At 42.5% G+C, this 22,407-nt stretch overlaps 1 non-coding gene and 1 pseudogene across 1 annotated transcript; both read right to left on the minus strand.

Moving 5' to 3' along the window:
- Window positions 1–5,678: 5,678 nt before the first annotated feature.
- Window positions 5,679–22,192, minus strand: LOC103644577 (ATP-dependent 6-phosphofructokinase 3-like; annotated as a pseudogene).
- LOC111590636 (U2 spliceosomal RNA) lies at window positions 14,578–14,772 on the minus strand. The gene has a single exon (XR_004855700.1). It is a non-coding gene; the product is annotated as a U2 spliceosomal RNA (small nuclear RNA).
- Window positions 22,193–22,407: the final 215 nt, after the last annotated feature.

Here is a 22,407-nt window from a genome sequence, read left to right on the forward strand (position 1 = left end):
GCCTATACAGTGCACCAACTAGTAGCCGCCACCAAAGACTGATAGACAGTAGCCAGTAGACCACCACGCATAAACCAACAACGTCATTGTAGGCTTATGACCAGCAACTCCATGTAAATGTATGTTGCTTTTTTAGATTTTAATTAATTTTGTTTCATTAATTATTTGCTAGGTTAGTTAATAAAATTAATGCTTATGTTTATAATGATATAATGGATATGTTTCTCATCAAAAGATGGTTCTAACACAAGGTTTGAAATAAATTATTTAGTCTTGTCTTAGTAGCCCCTCTTTTAAACTATTTCTGGATCCGTCACTGACGTCGGCGGCGGTGAGGTCCCCAACCCGCTGTGCCACATCGTCGTCAACCCGCAGCATTCGGTGTTCTTGTAGCACCCGGCCGCCTCGCGATGGAGATGGAGGCGGTGGCTGTACAGTTGGAGCTTCAGCTTTTTAACTTGGGACTGCAGAAGCTGGAAACCTTCTTTTGTTTTTTTGGTTTTCTTTGTTTATTTTGGTACTAATGTAGTCATGTGGTTACTATTATTACTAGTAAATTTCTTGCGCTTCGCGCGAGTCTGTGGTCGATGTGTTCACATATATATAACACTATAATTATTAAGTAAGCAATAGTAGTCTGTCATTGACTTGTTCTGCCTTTGACCTGTTCTACCATGAATCTGGTCCCTGCTACCATGGCGGTGCGGGCGCCGGGGCTAGGGAGTCTGTTCCCTGCTAGATCCAGTAGATGGCCGACTCATCGAGGCCCTCCGTGAACATCATCTGCGACGGTCGTCTACTCGGCTGCAGTGGATTAGGTGAGCGGGATTCCGGTAGAGGATTGTTGAGTTTGGGATTCTAGGTTCCTCGCTCTCCCTAGCCATCACAGCTGTGCACCACGCCTTTGTCTCCATCGTCGTAGTCGCCGTGTGGTACGCCGCACCAACCGTAGCTCGCATGCTCCTTCTATCTCCCCCACAGTGTACCTGCGATGTTCTCCCATAATAACCTGGGACTGTGCAGGAGGCTTGGTGTGGAGGCGCTCAGCAGCGGGTGGAGGTTCCGTCGAGGAGTCTGTCCCGTCAAGAAGACCGTCGTGCCCTGGACGGAGTCAGAGCAAAAGTCGATCAACATTTTCCTCACGATGATTGAGCGACACAGGCACAATTCACCCCGATCCCATCCCCCACCCACACCTGCAAAATCCTGTAGCTGAACATCTCGATGGTCTCACGTGCCATTCCTTTCTGCAGGAATCGGTGAAGCACATTCCTACCAATAATTTTGTTTAGGCTGAATGATTATTGCAATGCTGGATACAAATAATATATTGATTTTCTTTCAGGCCTATAACTGATTTCAATGAGTTTATGCTGCATTTCATTCAGTGTGTTTGGATGCATACAGAGAACACAGAGTTTAATGTGTTTGGTGCATAATGAGAATTGAGTAAATGGGACATTATAGCATGCTATGTGAATTATGAAAGGCTATACATTAATGTGTACAAGTGGGAATTCATTATCGGTTTACTAATTATATAGCAGTTTTTCCCTATTATCTCTCTCAATTTAGTGTGTATAATGTACTACTAATCTGGAAATTGATGTATGATAGTATTTTTTATGTTGGAACTGCCTACATGTATGTTCCTTGAAATTTATCTTTTATCTCACCATTTGAGTTTCAGGCCACATTTTACATCCTTGGTATGTCGTCAACAAGCAAAGCAGTTCCGTGCAATAGCAACTTTTGTGATCTTAAAAAAGAATGCTCCACGTCATTGCAATGTCCATACAAGATGGTGTCTGTCTCTGTGGAAACATCATCTTCTAGAATTTTAGTTGAAGACATGCTTTATCTCTCAACAGAGTGTAAGTAAAACATCTGGTTTATGATTTTGTCTTCCATAAAATTGACAGGGTTTTTTTCACCAAATGGGAATTTATATCTGGTTAGAAAGAATTTTTCCATGTAACTATTGTCGGTCCCTCTTTCAGTTTCATGCACAAGTTCAGGCAAATCGCCATGCTGCTGACTCCATGATTCCTTTTGAATGTTGCTATGATTTGAGGTTATTTTCTGAATTTATATACAACAAAAATTTACATGAGACTCTGTTTGAACCTTACTTTGTTGCTACTAATAACATCCCCTTTATTAAACTTATAGGATGCTATCCGAACAAATCAAATTACAATTACCACCATGTTCAAGCCAAGAACCAGTTCCATTTCAACCAGCAAAAAGAGAACATAAACAGCTTAGGGAACTACTTCTACTCAACCCATTTGATACTCCAGTAAGTATACAAAAATTTAACTACCTTTATTTTGTACAACAGTGACACTACTAAATGAATATACAGACATTGCCTTCTAATATGTGGACATCTTTCCATACAGAATCAAGGTAATGAACGAATGCACTGTGATAATCACAAAGATACCAGATGATGCTCATTGGTGGTACATATACTGCAAGAGATGTCCAAAAAATGGTCATGGAAGGCACAACATATAAATCCCCAAGTTGTTGCACAACATAATACATTTTCAAGTAACGTCAACAATAAATTGTTTGACTGACACAGGCTATTATGCATCATAGGAAAAAAGCTTAGTTCAATCAAAAAATTTAAACTCCTACATAATATGTGTTCTATGTATTATTTGTTTCACAGGTATAAACTAACCTTCATGGCATTCAATGGAACTAACAGAGGCATAAATGTTTTCATTTGATAACATCGCTAGAGCTATTATTGGGAAACCATGTGCATCTCTTGTTGGATTAGCATGCAATACATCCACAATCCCACCGGAAATCGCTAAAATTTTATCCCTTAAGTTCACATTTGTCGTCGTTTCACTCAAAGATCACATGTGATGCTTATCTTTCCACGTGATTTGTGCTTTTATTCATGCTGACAAGGCGATTTGGTCTGCAGAGAGGGTGATTTGGTTCGCAGCGAGAAGGGAGAATACTACAGCAGGTTTCTCTGCCACGGCGCCCGCGGCGACGTCGACGCCCACGCTGACAAGGATGCTCAGTTCATCACGAGCGCGAGGAGGAGGGTGAAGATTAGTTGGAGCACGCCGCTGACCCCGACGTCGTCGACTCCGAGCATGGAGTTGCTACAAAACAGCGACCACCTCGATGTATAGCTCAAAGTATGATATGCTCCTCTTCTCTGCTATCCTTCTCCGCTCCCCTCATGCTCCACCTTGACTTGTATGTGCTAGCCAAAGATAGTTGTGAACTGAGCACTCAAGCCAAACCAGGTTGTAGCAACCTGGCCTTTAGATTGAATCTTCTGCTCAACTAAAATTTCTTGCAAATTGCTATTGTTCTCAGCCAATAGAAGGTTCGTAGGATGTCTGGTTAACTGGTGTAATGATGTTCAGGCTCCCTTTTAATTGTACAGAGTCTATGTAATGTATGCATCTTAGAAAAATAAGAATTCTGGTTGACACAACATAAACTTTGTCTGTTAGACTATCTAGGAGTAGTGTTATAAGTCAAGATATCGCCACTGCTTGTCCTGTGGAATATCAGTCCATAGAAGACAGTCCATTGGTGCATCTGATGGGCTGCTCTCAACGTTTTATTGTTGCTTGGAATTTTCACTTTCATTCATGTGTGTGCTATATATTAGCACCTTAAATATGCAAATGAGAAAGCCCAAGCTCAAGCATACTTGCTCCCTTCCTCAATTTTGTTGCCTTATTGCTCAGTCTCAGCTTGCTCTCATCATGAACATTCAAGGCTCATTCCAATAGCTGGTTTGATCCCCTACGAATCACTAAGTTCAAGTATCATCTCTTCGAATGTATCATTGACTTTCTTGGCTTTGCCAGCTTTGCAGAGCCCATTCAAATTTGAGTTGTATGTGATAACATCAGGAGCAATGCCATACATCCACATCCTTTCAACAAGCTGAAGTGCATTATCTAGCTTTAATCTCTCGCAGTAGCCATCAATCAATGTGTTGAAGGTAAAGACATCTGGAAGGCCCCTCTCCAGTCCTCCCTGCTGGCTCTTTGTCTTTGTATATGCTGAATAACTTGATGAACGCCACAATGACTTCATGTCAAGGTTGTTCATTATCTTACTAGATGATGGTCATGTATGGACGTGTATCATTATACACTCCTCCCGCCGCAAATCAGTGCCACCACATTTTCAGGTCGGTCAAACATTTTCAAACTTGATTAAATTTATGAAAAGATATTAGTATTGTTTTTATATTAAAACAAGTTTATTATGAAATTTGTATGCAAATGAGGATTTGGGATGCTCAATATTCTTTGTATTTGGAACATATGCATCATGATTGGCACACTAGGAAGGAGGTGCACCTTTTTGCTCTGGGTTCGTTTCTTCCCTCTCTTCGTGATGCTTCTTATGTTCCCTAGAGCTTGTGCCCATCTCGCTGATCTTGGCTACCCTTTGATAATTCAATCCGCAAGTTGGGCATCGAGAAAGAGGAGGCATGGGTTAGATTAGCATATAGCTAGAACTAAGATTGATCTTGACATAGGTGCACTTTAGGGAGCATCAGGATATGTTCCATAAAATGTTCCAGTGGAGTGTTCATCTCAAGAAGCTTGCAAAGGTACTGAGAAGATGTTCCACACTGATTTTGGACCAAGCAGCATGCCTCGGACGTTTCTGCCTTATCTGATCACTACTTTCAATGGGATAAAACATTAGACTAGAATGCCAAGGTTTTTAAGCTCTATATGTTGGTCTGGGTATATAAGTTAGCTCCGTCATGTGAGCTTGCTCGTTGGCTCTACAGCCTCTGCTGGCTTGCCGACGGTGCCCCTTCCTCTCCGTGTCAAACCAAGACTGTGGCTTGGATTTTAACGGTCGTTTCAATTACTGGGACTACTTTGGCTACTCTATGGTAGATTGAGTGCAGTATTATTTTTCAAATATTCATGTGTGACAAATATTTTTGGGTGCTTTTATAGAACCCGATAATTTGAATAGCTTCGAATAGCGTGAGCTCACCAGGGCGTGCGTCAACGGCGACCAGATGCAACCAAGCGATAGCGGCGACGTCGATTGACTAGGTTCATTCCTAGCTTTCCCAGTGTTTGTTTTCCTTTTATCTTCCAATATTTTTCCCTTTTCAGTTTGGTTTGGTTTCGGAAGAGAGGTTAGGCTACCTCATTTTATAATTGTTTCCCTTATGTAATTCATTTATAAATTTATGATTTTTGAGAATTGCTTCTTTTCTTCTCACTCCCCTTAGATCCGAAGAAGCACTGCCCAAGGGTCATGTCTCGAGTGCCAAAGTGAGGCATTGATGTTACCTTCAGTGCTTCAGTATAATATGTTCAACACTTAATTAGGGTAAATAGGATGATTTTTATTGTTTTGGGCTTCCATTTTGTAACTGATTGTTGATTGTTGGTATTTGAACTCTATAATGGTCATTACGTGTAGCTGTGTTTTTGAAAATCTATAACATTTAGGTAGTTTTGTGTTCTGCTTGCTTAGACCTGAAATGAGTAGTCCAGGTAGTCCACATAGAGCTGGTAGTTGGTACTCTCACTGATTTCAGTTAGTAAAAGTCGATACTGTGGTGTTGCTCATTTTTTTATTACATGGATAGAACTGGGCATCATCCTTGATCAAACAAATATGGGGCAGACAAAGGCAATACTTCAAACAAAATCGATGGCAACAACAGTAGTAAGAACTGCAGTATCAGGATGACAAAGTAGGAGGTCAATGTTCACATGATCAACATAGTCGATCACTTGATGGTCTAAACATCAATGATCTGGCTACTCCAAATAATCATTATAGTGGATCCACATGCAAGTTTCCTATATCTATTTTCTGTGGTTCGTTGATTTACACTTTTATGTCTGGCTAAGTAGAACAATTAATATCACTCTTGACAGATTTTTGGTGTAATTGTTTTATTATCATGTCAGATACTAAGGGTGCTATTCCACAAGTGGATTGCACTCTTTCATATGCTTCTCCTAAAGAGGCGATAAAGAAGACCACTTCTTTGTGCAATATCAACATGAATGAAGCAGGTGAGGGCGTCATTTCTATAAAGTTAACAGACTAGGTACTCAGTCCCTCAAGTCTCTTCTATATGTTGAATATGAATATGTTGTGATTTTTAGAGTTTTTTTAACAAAGTGGTAGGAGATCTGACTTTCAATTAATAAAAGACTATATATACAAGGTAGTTATTAATAATTTTCCCTATCTCTATATATGGCATGGTAGCAAAAGGTACTAAAAATGTTGGTGAATTGTTTTATTTTTCTAGAATAGTTATTTTATATGTTATAGTGGTATCAAAGGTTTAGGTGCCATGTGATCACATATAGACACTTTACGTTCATTCTTGAATGATTAATGCATGGAACTCATTTTGGTACGAGCTCCAAAGCTTCACTTACCACATGGTTATGAGTCCCACATAATGCCATTGTAGAGTGTTAGTCCGACCCTATGTAGTATTGGCGATTGGGCTTTAACCCATAAAAGGCATTGTTCTTTTGAGTTTGATTAATCATTATATTATTAGCCTCTTGCCTATTTATCTATTCACTAACACTTGGACAGGTAACTTGGTGAAAATTGCAATTCCACGATCTGACCCCAATGGTGCTCATGTCGCGGGTGTTAGAAAGGTGAGTTTTCATTCTCCTTTGTTATTTTATTCTAACAACAGCATTTGGGTAATGCCGCCAACGCCTTTGCTTTGGTTGAGCCCTCAACATATGCATATTCCAAAAGCACCTGCAGTGTGGCCATTCTTTAGCTTGGCCCACACCACCGCAGTGCCAAATTTGTTTGGAAAGTGCCTTGAATTTCGCTAACACATTCTTTATATGATGTTGTGCCTAATATGGCACCTGTGGTTGCCAGTTGCCACCATGATACGACACTTCTCATTGAAAAATCATAAGAATTTTTTTACAATTTAACAGATATTTGTCCAATGTTCTGCACTGCATATAGTTTAGAGTTTATTGGTTTCAAAGCATGTGTTAACAAAGTGAGCCAAGTATTCTGCTCAAACAAGTGCGTAGCTCAACATGTGAACTTATTGTTTTGCTTTTACTAATATTTGTAGTATTATATATCATTTCACTTGTTGCTTCTGTAATTGTGGCATGCTTCAACCGTAGTTCATAATTTATGTGATGTTTAGTGCTTCATGTGTTGTTTGTGAAATTAATAAAAGTTCTATAGTAACTTTGTTTTTAAGTATGGTATTTGACAGTACATTTGTTACTTGTTGTAAAGTTAGCAACAATCTGCTTCTAAAAAGCAGCTATTGGCTAAGCAATAGTTGCATAGATATTCCCTTTTTAATGTACTCACTATGTCTGGAACTTGTCAATCATATCTTGTCACGACAAGGTCTTCCCCAAGTGTGTGAATTCACATTAGCAGAAATTGAGCATTTTGTGGACCCAGAGGACAAATCACATCCAATTTTTTATGTTGCTAATTTGGAGTTCCTGATGTTTCCTAGAGAGCTACAACTCCCAGGGGAATCAGTCAGGCTAATGAAGCTTGGGGAAGCAGTTGCAAAGGTTAACAATTCTTGCATTTTTGCCTTTAAAATTTAATCTCATTTCTTTTGTTTATATGTGATGTTCTTACCCTAGATATAATTTTGAACTTTTACACTATTGTTATTTATAGGGAGCTGTTAATAATGATACACTTGGTTACTTCACCTGAAGGGTCTATCTTTTCCTGACATGCTTGGGAATTGATAAGGGTAGGTTGCACTTTAGACAACATTTACCTAATGAGATGGCTCATTATATTGCTGATTGTTGGGATGCTGAGATAGAGTGCTCCTATGGGTGGATAGAGTGTGTGGGTATTGCTGATAGATCTGCATATGATTTGAAAGCTCAGTGTAAGCTCACTTCATCTTTTTCACACAATGGATAATTTACTAGAGATATAAATTTTGTTCTTTGGATATGTTGCTACATCAATTGAGTTGCTCATTTCATGCTGTAACTACACTTGCTAAATGAAATTTGTATTGTTATCATCTGTTTGTTGTGCAAATGTGCTACTAATATTTTCATGATTGTCTGTTTACGTCTCACAGGAGAAAAGCAGTGTCTCATAGGAGCAAAAGGATTAGATTAGTGTACGGCTGTCAACATATATGTCTATCATTAATCATTAAAAATTTTATGTTGTCTCTTTAGAAATAATTTGTGCAATATTGATAATGTTTGTTCGACATCAGCTCAATTTATTTGAGTTGGCGTATTTATAATAGTATTATATATTTATATATCGTCAATATAATATTAGTGTACGGTGATATTTTTTCATACATTTTGCATATTATAGTAATATTTATCGTTCGATATGCATGTTGTTTCATATTAATTTTTTACTCCCGTGGCAACGCACGGGCACAGACCTAGTAACACTATAAAGGTTGTTGATATAAACATATAAAGATATTAGTAGTCAAGACATATATCGATCAATAGGGATCATCTATTTTATAATAATAATAATAAAGCAAACTGAATGGTAGATGAAGGCACAGACAATGTTCTCTGCCACCACATTGGAAGGAGACGAAGGTTTGGACCATAAGCCTGGCCTTTATCTTCTAGAATAGCCAAAGGCAGCTATCTAGAAGCAGCTTATCTCCAGAAGCATCTTGGGTGTCCATGAAATTCATACTTCTCACGATGAGGTCCTGTTCAGCACCCTCAGCCAGCACGATGACCACATGACCCTTGTCCTCACGTCGTCTCTAAATGAACTCGAGGAGCCGTCTCTTCCCTTCGAGGTAGAAGGGTGACTCTAGGATTAAACAACAATCCTGAGGTAGCAAGTAGAATCAAGTGGTCAGGTATTTGGCACAACATTCCTCTTTTGTTTTCTCATGTTGAACATAAAACGAATTAGGAGAGTGTTAATAGCATACCACATAACGTCTAGCTAGAGAAGCACGCTGTGGTAAAACCTGCATCAGATGAAAAGGATTTAAAATAATTTAGTTAATTATGTAATTATCATAGTACTGCAAAATATGCATGAATTGACAGTAGATGTTGCAGTAAGTTTGAATAGGGAGATAAACATACAACTGTTGCGACCCATTAGCTTCACAACACCAATGCCATTGTCTACACTTTCAACCTCGACATGAGCGGCATTGAGGGCCCTTTGGGCCTCCTCCACAGCAGCGTGAAATCCAAATGACTTGTCAATCACATGCACAAGCAGTTCAAGATGAAGCTACATTCACGAATAAACAACATGTTGTTGTTTTTTTCAAAGATGCGGGAGGAGCATAATGCAGAAAGTATCGCAATGCTGTTATCAATATTCTTTGGGACACCAACAATAGAACACTTGAGACTCGTCACCAGACTTCCTAAAACCATGTTTCAGGAATTTTGCGTTACACATCGTATCTGCATCTGAAAACTATCACATAATCATCTAGATGCAAGTGTTAACTCAAAAATTACAGAAGCACCTTTCTGAATGCCATCACCTTCAATAATATAAATCTGGTTAGTATCACGGTCCTGAAGACAATCAATGATTTTCGTAGTGTCATGCCCTCCTCTTGAGGTTCCGAGGACAAACCCGTCTCTGTTATGGATGTCGTTCACCATGAATCTGTAATAATATATTATTGACAGATAGTTCAGTATTTTTAGAATTTAGAAGCTGACTTGGATGCAGCTAGACCATAATTATGTGATATATATGGTATTTGATGGAGAAACACTTTTCTCGGTACAAACCAACGCCCGTGAAATCATTTAGCATGAATCTTTGTAATCGTCCAATATTAAGCAATGGGAACACAATGCAAGCATGGACATAAATAAAGTTTATTGTAGCACCACTGTATAACTTTCAGTATACTGTGAAGGCAGTATGCAAATAACCATGGTGCTCCAGATGCAAAAATGCAGAGGTGTTTGGGTATAGGAAGCAAGAACAACATGGACATGAATAAAGTATATTATCATTACCGCTGCATCACTTTCAATATGCTAGGAAGATGTTAAGCAAGTAGGCAAAGTGCTTCGAGAGGTCTTCGACATGTGGTAACCGGGGGTACCTCTTCAAGGCACAGCGGTGTCCGACATTCCTAAAGAGTGAGCACGCGAGTGGAGTAGAGCAGATGGAGTGGGGGCCATCGAATGCATGGGGGAGGAAGACGACCAGAACGCAGACCTTGATTGGCATGGAGGAGGGCTTCAAGTCATAGCGGTGGCGGGAGGTCTTTGAGGCCGCGACCGGCGTACTCGTCGTTGCCTGAGACGGGCCACCACGACGAACAGCACGGCGGTCTTCAAGGTGCGGCGGTGGTCGGCAATTTCTACTAAGGAGTAAATGTTGAAGAGTAAGCACGCGATTGAGGAGAGAAGACAGAGTGGGGGCTGTCAAACCGAGGGGAGACGAACAGAGCTCTATCGACGACGGAGGAAACGATGCTCGTGTTTCCTTTCTCCCTCGTGGACCCGGCGGCAATGTGGTTTACTCATTTGCTGAACACACAATCTGTGGACTTGCTTCTGGAAAACTCTCGTGGCATCGGATAGAGCGTGGACATGAGGAGAATTCGCGGTTTGCATCCATGATCGTGGAGATGAAATCGGACAGCTGAGGCATTTGGTGAAGACGTGGACGCGATGGGTGTGAAGCTTTATGTCACGCTTTAATATATAGTAATAATATGCGAAAAGGTGGCAGCCCTCCATGGTTTGCCGTGGGACGACGCGATCGTGGAAAAGGTTGGCCAGCACACACGCTGACTTTTGGCATCCAGGTCCAGCGTCCAGCCCCAACGATGATATTTTTCGAGCCGAATAGAACTGACGCGAAGTGAGGACACATGCTGATTTTGATAGGACCTCGGCACCATGATTCATAGCGCCGAGCTCGACCACGTCGGTACCGCGTTAGCCTATTATGGACAGCGGAGCAAGCACCTCGGCACCAAGATCTGCAGCGCCGAGCCATGTTATCTCGGCGTCATGGTCTTTGGCGCCAAGCAAAGGGTCCAAAAATGAGATTAAGTCATCTAGAGGTCTAACCGTGAATATTTTCAAAAAAAGGTTAAAATACAAAAAATACGGCGCACGGACCGTTGAGTGGGAAGAAGGAGCTGACGATGGTCGTAGAAACGTCGGCGATGATGATGCTGCCTACAACTAGACCTGTTTGGTTCATCTTTTTCCTGATCACCTTTTCTGAGAATTTAGCTATGGTGAAAATCTAGCTGTGAGGAGAATCTGAGTATCATAAAGATTGCGTGCGAAAAATATAAATGTGTCTATAGGATTCAGAATCTAGAAAGTGATAGATTTCTACTATTGAAACGACTCGACTAATTATGTGTTTACGTTGATTTTAGATGATTTTTATTAAATTAGTTATTATAAAAATGGATTGAAAAGTTGAGTGTTTAGCACTCTAGAGAAACTTCTTGTGGTCAGAAGTTCAAAAAACATTGAAACACCTCGAAGTGCCATTACCGGGCCGGTCGGTGCGCGTGGTTTGTGGATGTGGTTATCAACAAAGTGGGTGGCGACGTCATGACAAGTCGAACTAGGCGTAGTCACAGGAGAACGTGCCTCGTGGAGTCGTGTTCTTATGAATCTTACGATGTAAGACCATCTTCAAGAGCTCCTCAGAAGTCTTCTCTGAATCAAGTTTTTTTAGGTAAAAATACAAAACATGTCAATCAACAGTTCCTCTAAAGTGCTCTCAACTTTTTCATAGCCCTTAAAACTCCCTCATTTGTATCTACAAATGAGGGGATTTTGGCTCTCCAGAAATAATCTGCCGCTTTAAGAAATCTTGGAGAAAGAATTAAAATCTACCCTCACTAAATTGTAGATGTCCCTTAAAACAGATTTTTCGGAGTCATTTTCTGGGAGCTCTTGGAGATGCTCTTAGAGCATTTCCAAGAAAATCTTTATTTTTGGCTTTATATTTGACTTTCTATTTACCTTTTAATAAAGATTACACTATATGTGTAGCATCTCATTCCAACAAATTATCTATCTAGTTTTGCTAGCCAGGTGACTAGCTAAATTTGGCTAGTGAGAGAGCCACTTTGGAGAGTCAGTAGCTTGGCGAGTTAGATAGCTAGACTGATGGAGAGTTATTTTGCTGTTGAGTAGCCAAAATTTGACTTAGTGAGCCATTTAACTAGTCTCTATCCATAGGTCTACTCTCATAATTCACACTAATACAAAGAATCTGTATAGAGACGATAACCTATTATTATTGTCGTTTTTAGAACCGTCAGTATTAGAGGTTGTCGGTACCCTGGAACGGGGGTACCCCTTACTATAGTAAGGAGGCGCGGTGGACCGCGCCTCACCCCACCACGTGGGCAACTTCGAGGCCACCAGGTGACCTCGGAGTAGGTAACATATATCGTGATATCATCAGAGGGCCCGGACCCCCGTGAGAGAATGTCGGACCCCAACATACCTAACTGGGACCTCAGTGGGACCCGGACCCCTCTAAGTGAGGTCCGGACTGCCCACGACAAGATCTCGGGACGAGGAATACCCTGGCCTAAGTTAAAGGCGTACAGGGGTCCGGCACATACACTTGTCTAGGTATTGCCAGGCACGCCTACGCTCCCCGCTCAGGCGGGGACCCAGTGCTGCCACGTGGCCTGCGGCCTGTGACGTAAGACGGGGGGTAGAGCCTGACGTAAGGCCTCGGGGCCACGTGATCTCTGCATTTATTGCGGAGATCGCGTGCCGCCTGACCGCCCTGTTGACAGGCGATGTGCTGACTCGGCATTTAATGTGCCATGTCCACTCTGAGGGCAGGCGACGACCAGACCAGGCGGTGTGCCTGTCCAATCAAGCAGGGGGCAGTACGCCCACACCGCTGCACGCGCGCAGTGGTCATCATGACTTGAACGATACCGAGGAACCTTCTGCAGCACGCCAATTCTACTCAAGCGGTGGATGTCGGGGCACAGGGAGATAGCGCAAGGTGACCGACATTAGTTGCTCCGGGGATTCCATCTGTTATGTCTTTGGGCCCACATGTTGGGGTTCAGAGTCTTTTTGTGCATGCCCCCCTTTAGCTATAAAGCGGGAGGCATGCGACGTTACAAGACAAGTTCATTCAGACTCTCAAGCTTCCACAACAATCCAACACACAGTGGAGTAGGGTATTACGCTCCGGCGGCCCGAACCACTCTAAAACTCTCGCGTGTTCATGTGTTTCATGTCCGCTTAGCAGGATAGGCAAAGCGCTTAAGCCACTTCCTCATCTTAGGATTTAGGGCGGGTGCACTCCGCCACCCGGCCGGAGAATTCCCTCTTCGATAGAGGCCAATAAAAATGTATTTTCACATACGGTCAAATGATAACCGCTAATGAAAATCAATTTTAAGTAGCGGTTCAATTAAGACAACACCTAGTAGAAATCAATTTTCATCGACGGTTTAATTAAAACATCCGTGTGTAGAAATCGATTTTAATTGACGGTTAAGATAATAAAACCGCCAGTAGAAATCGTTTATAAGAAATAGGAAAAAGTTTTAAAAATTAAAAAAATTATTAGGGAGACTGCACTCACTCGCCCGTCTATGTCACAAGTCGTGGCATTTTAGCACAAAAAATCGTGCGCTACACGACAGTTGCCATTCAAACCCTGACCTTACCCTTGCGTTTAGCCTCCTTTACCACTCCACCAATCACTTAGATGTGTTTGGATTGTAGTTTTGTTATCCATATATTAAAACAAATAAGTATAAATTGACTGTTTAAGGTTGTAAACGAATTCAAACGAAGAAAATGCCAACTATAAAGATGAATAACTGATCTGTAGAAACTATATTTCTACTGGCGATTCCTTAATAAAATGCACGATTTGTACTGGCAGATTACTTAAGAAACCGCTAGTACAAATATAATTTCTATTGATGTTTTTTTAAAAAGCAAGTGAAAATGTTTTTCATTGGTGGTTCTTGAGTTAGGACGATCAATTTATTTTTATTGACGCTTGATAATCGAAACCGACTATAAAAATTATATCTCACCACATATGTAAAGCTTTTTTACTAGTGTCATGCTGAGTCCTAGAATTGCTCTCCTCTTTATACCTTAAAACGTATAGCTATGCTAGACGCATTTGACCAAAGTTCAAACAATTGTTTTGACTTTTGAATCGAGGAAACGGTTGCTTGGTGTATTCACGAATCTTGATGCAAACTTTAATGGCCATCGTAATCCCAATAGTCAAGCGTTATATATATCCATCTATACAATAAAGAAGCGAATTGATACCTGTTACCTAAAGACTTTCTATCCACGAGACACGTAAGTGACACATGAGATTTCGCTATTTGGATAAACTGGTAGCCGGATAATATTACGACTAACGGTTAAATAAACCTGATAGGCGGACCTAAGGCAAAAAGACCTCTACACCCTAGCAAAACACGGTTACATTGTAGTTGACTTTATGGGATATTTGGTTTTAAGACTAAGTTTAGCACATGTCACATCAGATCTTTAAATGTCTACTAGTTTAATAACCGTGCGTTGCGACGGTACCCAACCATATTTGATGATATTGATTAGGTGACTAAGCATCACTTGAGAGTGTTAATGGACCCTCCACATAAAACTACCCATAATAAATGAATTTAATGTCAAAGTTGTTCATATACCAGATATTGAACTGGTAAAACAAATATTACACTTGATCTTAGCCAAAAGACTGAAAATGAGTTAAAAAGGAGCCCCTATGCTCGAATTAAATTATAGCCAATGTTTTGGCTTAGGACTTGGGAGAGAGAAGATGGTGTGGATCTGATGGCCTAACCAAAATCATCATTGAGATTCCATAGGTAACACATGTAAATTCATTTATGGTGATGGATTAACAATTTTCTCCAAGTTTAGCAAGAGATAGAAAAGCACAAGTACCCCCAACAAGATCACTTCTGAAATACCAAATACAAGAAGTTTATCCTCTAATGCTTAACATGCTTACTGAAATATATATTTGCTCTTGCCTTTAGAGTATCATATCAAACAATAAAAACATTTTCTGTTTTTTCAGAGTTTTGTACTCATTTCCAATTGCATAGTTGGTTTCACCTAAAATTCAATGTGAAATGAATTCGGCATGAACGAAACTTTTTCATACTTATGCTATAGCAATGTTCCACAGTTAAATGGCTAGAAATGTGTATAAGACCTCGTCGCATTTGGTGATGTGTGGAATGCACGAACTACACCCTATATTGAAGGGATTCAGAAATGAAAGGAGAAAAGGAAGTGTTTTCCAAAATAACTCTCAAGAGCTTTTCTGCTATATCTTGTTCCTATCGTTGCTGGAAGTTCAACCTCTTGATGCAAACTGCGTACATGAAAGTTAAGAATGTTGCAAAGAGCACAAGAACAGGTGCAACGACTGGCATAAAATCCCTATGATAGCCAAAATGATGTGTTACATAGTAGTTAAAATTCTGCTTGCTTTCGCCATGGACTGTGATGGGGTCTTCTAGGTCTCTATATTGTGTCACGATAAGCCCATACATTGTCCATGCCAACGGGCAAATCCAGTAGTACCAAATCCACCATCCAGGAATTCTCTGAAATAAGAATAGAGAAAAGAAAATAAAAGCACTCTTTTATTCCTATAGAAAAGGATCACGATAATGGTGATTGAAAAAACGACTAACCCATCTTGGAATGAAGAAGCCTAAGAAGAGATTGAAGAGAGAATAGAAAGCTATGGCGAAAATGGATGCAATCTCATGGTTTGGGTAGATTGAGACGGTCATTATGCCATATTAGGTGAAGTACAGGAAGGAGAATTAGGAAATGAAGAAGAACCAGAAGAACTTGGCAATTGTCCATTGGAAGCTCATCATGGCATATACTATACGATGAGGGTGTAATACATTGTTTATACAAACACATACGATATCTCTATGACAACTTATGGCACATAAAAATTGAGCGACTGCAGAGAGAAGATAGCATCTTAGTTACCATTGTGTTTTGAATACTTCTATGATGTTTCTTTACCTAAGCAATGGCATATGACATTGTAGAGTAGATCCCAACAACCCTCTCTTTGTAGAAGTTTGTCCTCTCAATTGAAATAATTTGCTGCACAGTTGAACAATTGTTAATGCCGACAAACATCACAACAGTGTATATTGATCCAATAACCACCCTGAGAGTGATTACATCTCCCTTGCAATAGAATACACCAACGCTTTCAGGTTTGGAAGGTGGGCACCAATGACCAAAATGAAGAAAGTAAGAAAAAATACATGTTGGTGCCTATCCTCTAGAAAATGGAACTGAGCAGCAAGGCAACTAACAAAGTGAAGGGAAATCTAATAAGGTTGTAACCCGGGCTGTGCAATAGGCCAACCATTGCTTCTAGAGGCAGGCTTAAAACTATCGTGTTGTGGATTGTGAGTACTCTGTAGAAAAATAAAGATTTGTTGTTCCTGGCTCTGGTTGACTCAGCTGGTTCACCAGTACCTTGTTTTGCCTAGAAACAATACCATTAAATTCTGAGGAATTAGATAATAAACTCAAAAGCACATTGTATAAAAGCAGTCTGGCTGATAAAAAAGGAAACAAATATTTTCTACAAAACACAAAAGGGTACCAAATCAGGAGCACTTATATAGTTGTACTCATCAACAATGACTACTATCTAGCTCTCAACTAACCGTGACAAAAACTAAAGCCACCATAATATCCAACGATTATCAGCATAGCTGTTAAGCAGTATTTTATTTGTATCAGCGAAGTAGGATCATTCACTTTCATAAACTAATCATTCTATTAATTGGTCAATGAAAAAGAATGGTCACCAAGCGATACTTCACCAATGTCCTCCAGCACCTGAACCTGAATGTAAGGATCCTTGGGAGGAACCATGTACTGTAATAAAAGGTATAAGAAGTTTGATACTCCATCCCTAAGAAAGCATAAGAAATAGAAAAAGGAAATGAAAACTCCATACCACTGTCAAATCTATATTCATCTATGATATGTATGATTTAATGACTGCAGAGTGGTTCTTGGAGTACTCCTTTTCTTAGAAATGGAGTTTTCCTTGTATGTCATGAGGAAGTATAGGGCTAATTTTCCATCTGAAACTTTAGATAACTTTTGCTCGGTTGTACCTATTTGGATGTAATTCTTTTAGAATCAGTACACATGATTTCAAATTTAAGCAAGTGCTATCAGCATAAAATAGAGGAAAAAAGTTAGCTCATTCGTGAACTTTAGTTTTGTTCATGTAAGCCATAAGGCATCTTTTGTTACAAAGCAGGGAAAGATGGTGGATAGCTACACCATAGTGATCTTCGTTTCTAGTTGTCTCGATATCTATGTTTTGGTCCACCATTTTCCTTTCATAAATTGGGCCTAGTCAGTAAACTATGCATTGGAAATGCTCGCCAATCAGGGTAATTTTGAATCAAGATGGTCAACAACCCAACATTCTAGTATGATAATTTTTTACCTAATCATTGATTGAAATTGTTGAGTTCTACATAAGGCTTATACCAGAAAAACAGAAGCAACAACTGTTGTTGTGATGTCCTTTGATAGGCTACGGCTCTTCCGGGATGAAGTTGCTTCATAACTGAAACATATAAAACATTAGCAACAAAATGGGGATAATTTGATTTTAAGCTCTACAACTCTACTATATGTATTTATGAAATTTCAAACATACAATTTTTCTGGATTCATCTCGTGGTATTTACAACTGATGAAACAGTGTGATCCATGTATTGCAGCGGGTGCTGGATAGGGGTACTACTATATATCATGTTGGACTTGTTTGCCCATGTGTAGTGCAAGCGCAGCTGCCTGCAATTGCAACTCTGCGTGACAGTGCACTACTTGCGCATTATGTTTGAAACCCTAAGCATACAGCATATCGGAACGGGACACCAAAGCAAACATGCAGTAGATGTAGTGCAAAGTTTGGACGTGAATTTTGGTCCTATCACAATGGTAAATGAGTTGTGGGTTCTCATTAAGTAAAGACCCTAAAAAAAGAAGAAAAAGGGCGCAAGGTCACAAACAACAAGACGACCATAGCACCTTGGCTAATTTTCAGTGAAAAGTGTAACTACCTCTGCATGGATCAGAAACATACGTCGAACCCAAGTAGCTTGGTGACCCGCTTGGCAATCCAGAGCTTCAACACTTCCAAATTGACCTTTGATGTATCCACCTACTGTAACATCCCAATTTTTAACCCAGGTTTGGAACCCTAATCTAAACCCCCTTCTTATTATCTATCCCAAAACTCCCCTAGATTTTTCTCATCATATGCATACACCTTGTTTGATTATAAGCACCTCACTTAGATTTTATTTTCTAGCACCTAAGATTTTCTAGTAAAGTAATTGTTCAAAAGAAAAGGATGTAAAAATGAATATAGAAATTGGAAAAATAAAAAGAAAAGGAAAAAAACCCCTCTCTCCCCCTAGCTGGGCTGAATCCAGCCCACGCCCGCGGCCGCTTCCCCCTCCCACGCCCGCGACTCCCTCCCCCTCAGCCCACCTACCGACCCACTCCGCGCTCGCGCCCGCGCACACTGACACGCCGTCCCCACTCGTCAGTCCCCGCCCCCTCGCCCTCGCTCGCAACCACTCCCCCTGGCAAACGGGCCCCACCGGTCAGCCGCCCCGTCGTCCTCGCCGCGTACGGCTTCACCGCGGTCACCTCCGGCCACCGTCCTCGCCCCGTCCCCTCGCCCATCCCCTCGCCGCACAAAGAAGTTTGGCACCGCCCCGTCCTCGCCGCTTGACCGCGTCCTTGCCTGGTACTGCCCCGCCATGCGGTCTCGTCGTCGCCACTGTGCAGCATTAATTCCGGCGTTGTGCACCTCACCGGCGTCCGCCGAGCTCCACCGCTCTCCTCCCCTCGGGCGCCTATAAAAGGGTCATCCCGAGTACTTCCTTCCCCACACCGGCCTCAGCCACCCCTCTTCCCCCTCGCCCGAGCTCAGTCGCAGAAGCGTCGCCGTCTTCTTCCCCTCTGGTAAGCCTTCCCCATCTTCTCCCTTCCCCTCTGGTGGTTCAGCGAGAAATTAGATAGGTCCATCAGTTGCGCCACACCGCCGCGAACTTGGGACATCGCTCCCCTACCCCAATCCCCGCCCGAAGCTCACCGGCGGCGACTCCCGCCGCGGAGCTCCGCCACCTCCCCACGGACAGCCCCCCTCCCGGCCCCTCTAGCCAAATTGAGCCACCCCTAGGTTCGCCAGCCCCTCCTTGTGCTAGGGCGCCTGCGCATTACCCAAGAACTGGGTCACCGACGGCGAATCGCCGCCGAGCCCACCAACGGCGAATCGCCGCCGAGCCCGTCGGCGGCCGGGTTCTCCCCCGCGGACGGCCGGTTCACCCCGCCGTCGACCGCTGGCGCCGTCCCCCTCCCCTTTCGCTCTCTCTGGCGTGTGGGCCCCGCGGAGACGCCGTCCCCCTCGCGCGCTCGCGCTGTCTCCCGCCTTGGGCCGCAGCTGGGCCGACGCAACCGCGCGTTCGCGCGCGCCCTGCGCCCGGCTGGGCCAGATCTCCCCACGGCCCACCAGAAGCTTAATTCCTTTTCTTTTTCCTTTTTCAGCCTTTTCTCCTTTAAATTATTACATCTCAATATTTTATGCACCAAAAATTATCAAAATACTTTCTAAAGTCACATGTAATAATAATGTTAAAAAATGACACACTCCAATTAATAAACCACTATTGATGTATTGTTTATTGCCTGTTTTACTAGAAGAAGCAGGGACCGTCGATCCGGAACCCGTAGCCCCGGAAGAAGGACCGGAGCCCGATCTCCCGGAGGTAGACCTTTTGTGCCAGGAAAGCTTCAACGAAGGCAAGTCCATCCTTCTCTTGATGCATAAATTACCTATTCTTTCTACCACTACCTAGGCTGGGATTTCGGGGTGGGATATCTGCATTGTGAGTAGAGAGATAGCCCGCATTAACATATATCTTTTGGATACGAAATATGGGATGGGAGAAAGGGCAGTGTGTTTCTTCAATCAAGGTTTTGTTTCAAAAAAAGGGGTTGTGCGATGAAGGGTATTCACCCTCATCACCTCGGACTGGGATGATCAGGGACTCCCTGGTTTAGGGGAGGGCCTGAGGTGTTGGCTCAGCTGGTTTAGGCGTGAGCAGAAGGATTGTCCCCTCATATAAGGACCGGTTTGTCATCTTCACTACCTGTACTCTTTAATAGTACAACCACTCGAGACTGTGTGGGCAGTCACTCAATCTGAACTCGTACGGTCCAACCCCAGGGTTATGAAGGCTGGGGAGCACCGGGAGGATAAGGAGGGGGAATGTTTTGTCCGGTTTAGACATGGCGGTGGCCTGACTCCTTCCGGTATAACCGTTAAGGTTAGGACGTGCGGGGGAAGAAAGAGATCCAGCATTCGGGTCTCGCGACGGTGAGATCGCAGAAACCGGACTAGTGGGTAAAGTGTACCCCTCTGTGCAGAGTTGAAACCTATTCGAATAGTCCGCGTCCACTGGTATGGACGAGTCTGGTGTGGTATGACAATTAGAGATTTTTATAACCTCCGTAAACAGGGAAATGTGTGTGTAAGTGCGTACTGAAAAAGAAAACAAGGCCACGGGAGCGGGAAGCTCAGTGGTGGTTGAGTATTTTGTTACTTTTAAGTCTTTGGGGAAAAACCTTACATCAACTGCCTTTCTCTAAGAAAATGAAGAGTGACTTCAACTCCACCAAATAAAGCATGTATGATATAGGTCTCTTTCTCTTTACGGGAGCGGGGTGGGCTTGCGGAATACCTAGTGTATTCACCCAGATTTATTTATGTTTTTCAGTAGCCGAAGACTTCTTTTCTGCTATGCTTGATTGAGAGGGCTGTTTCTGCACCCAGTTCAGCCTGTGGCTTGGGCTAGTGTACTTTCTACTGCGCTCTATATTCTGGCTCTCTCGAGCTTGTACCCCGGTATTGTAATAACTTTTATTTAAACTTTGTACTATTTGAAGTAAGGAATGTGGTTACTAGCCTCCTGGGACTAGTAATTGTATCACATTTGTGTGACACCCCAGGTGTCAATTTTGCGTTATGTCGGGAGATTAATCCTAATCTCGGATGCTCAGTAAAAATTTCTATTTCTCGATCGTGCCTATCTCTGTTTATCAGGCTTTCTCTTGGAAGTTCACCGAATTCAGAGTTAATCGATCGCGAGAAACATCCAATTTTGGAGCGTGTTAAAACTTTTATTCTCGGAACGAATGCAAACTCGATGGTCAATCTCGATTTATAAATCTCATCTGAAGCTCTTCAAATCAAACTCTCGACGACCTTTATTTGATCTGAGCCTGAGTCCAATTCCTCGAACTTCGATCGATGTCCGACTATTTTATCCAAGTCCGTACTCTCAAACGGAATGCTCAATATGGCGTCCTCTAATTAATTCTTACTCCACTCGGCCAAATATCTCATGTCCGAACCGAATTCAAAAACCCCGTATCGACAGCAATTTTTAAAAATGCTACGATTCACCTTCTCCGACTAAAAATCCGAATGCCGATCAAATCTCAGGATGATTTATTTTCGAATCACGCGTAGGGAATTATTTCCGAGCAAATTCAAATCAAACTCTCGATCGAATTAATCGCTCAACCTTTCGTTCGTCCGAACTCTTTTCGCTCTGTTTCTCCGTAGCGACGAACTCCGCGAGAGCATTTTTATTCCGGAAAATAAATTAGCGCGGCCCGATTTAGTGTCTTGGGCCAACCCATTCCAGCCGGCCCAGCCCACTAAGAAAACCCTAGCCCTAGTGCCTCTCTATAAATAGGGGTGCTCACTTGGTCATTTTCCACTCCCACCCCTCCATTTTTCCCTAGCCGCCACTCTCTCTTCTCTTTTTTTTTCTCTCACGCGCAGCTTTCTTCTTCCTCTGTTCCTGGCGCAGGAAACTTCCTCCCTCCCTGTGCTGTTCACGGCGAGCAGCCAGCAGGGAGCTCAGCTCCTCCACTTCTTCCCCTCGGCCAGCCATGGCGCTCGACACCCTTGTAGCAGGGACAACGCCCTTCCTCCCTCCCTTTTTCTGTCCATGGCGAGCAGGAGTTTTTCCCTCCCATGGCCGACGGCTTCCATCTCCATCAGCCGCCATGGCCGAGCTCCCTTGGAGCAGGCGCTCCCCACCATGGCGCCCTCCTCCCTGGCGCTTGCTCCCTGCAGGAGAGCAGCCGGCGCCCCATTTTCCTCCTTCCCTGCTTGGTGCGCGCAGGAGCAGAAGCTCCTTGGGAGCACGCCGACGCCCAGCTCATCCCCAGCGCCCCTTCTTCTTCATGGCAGCGAGCTCCCTCCTCCATTGGCTCGGCGCCC

This window comes from Zea mays, chromosome 1 (genome assembly GCF_902167145.1).
Source record: "Zea mays cultivar B73 chromosome 1, Zm-B73-REFERENCE-NAM-5.0, whole genome shotgun sequence".
Classification (NCBI taxonomy): domain Eukaryota; kingdom Viridiplantae; phylum Streptophyta; class Magnoliopsida; order Poales; family Poaceae; genus Zea; species Zea mays.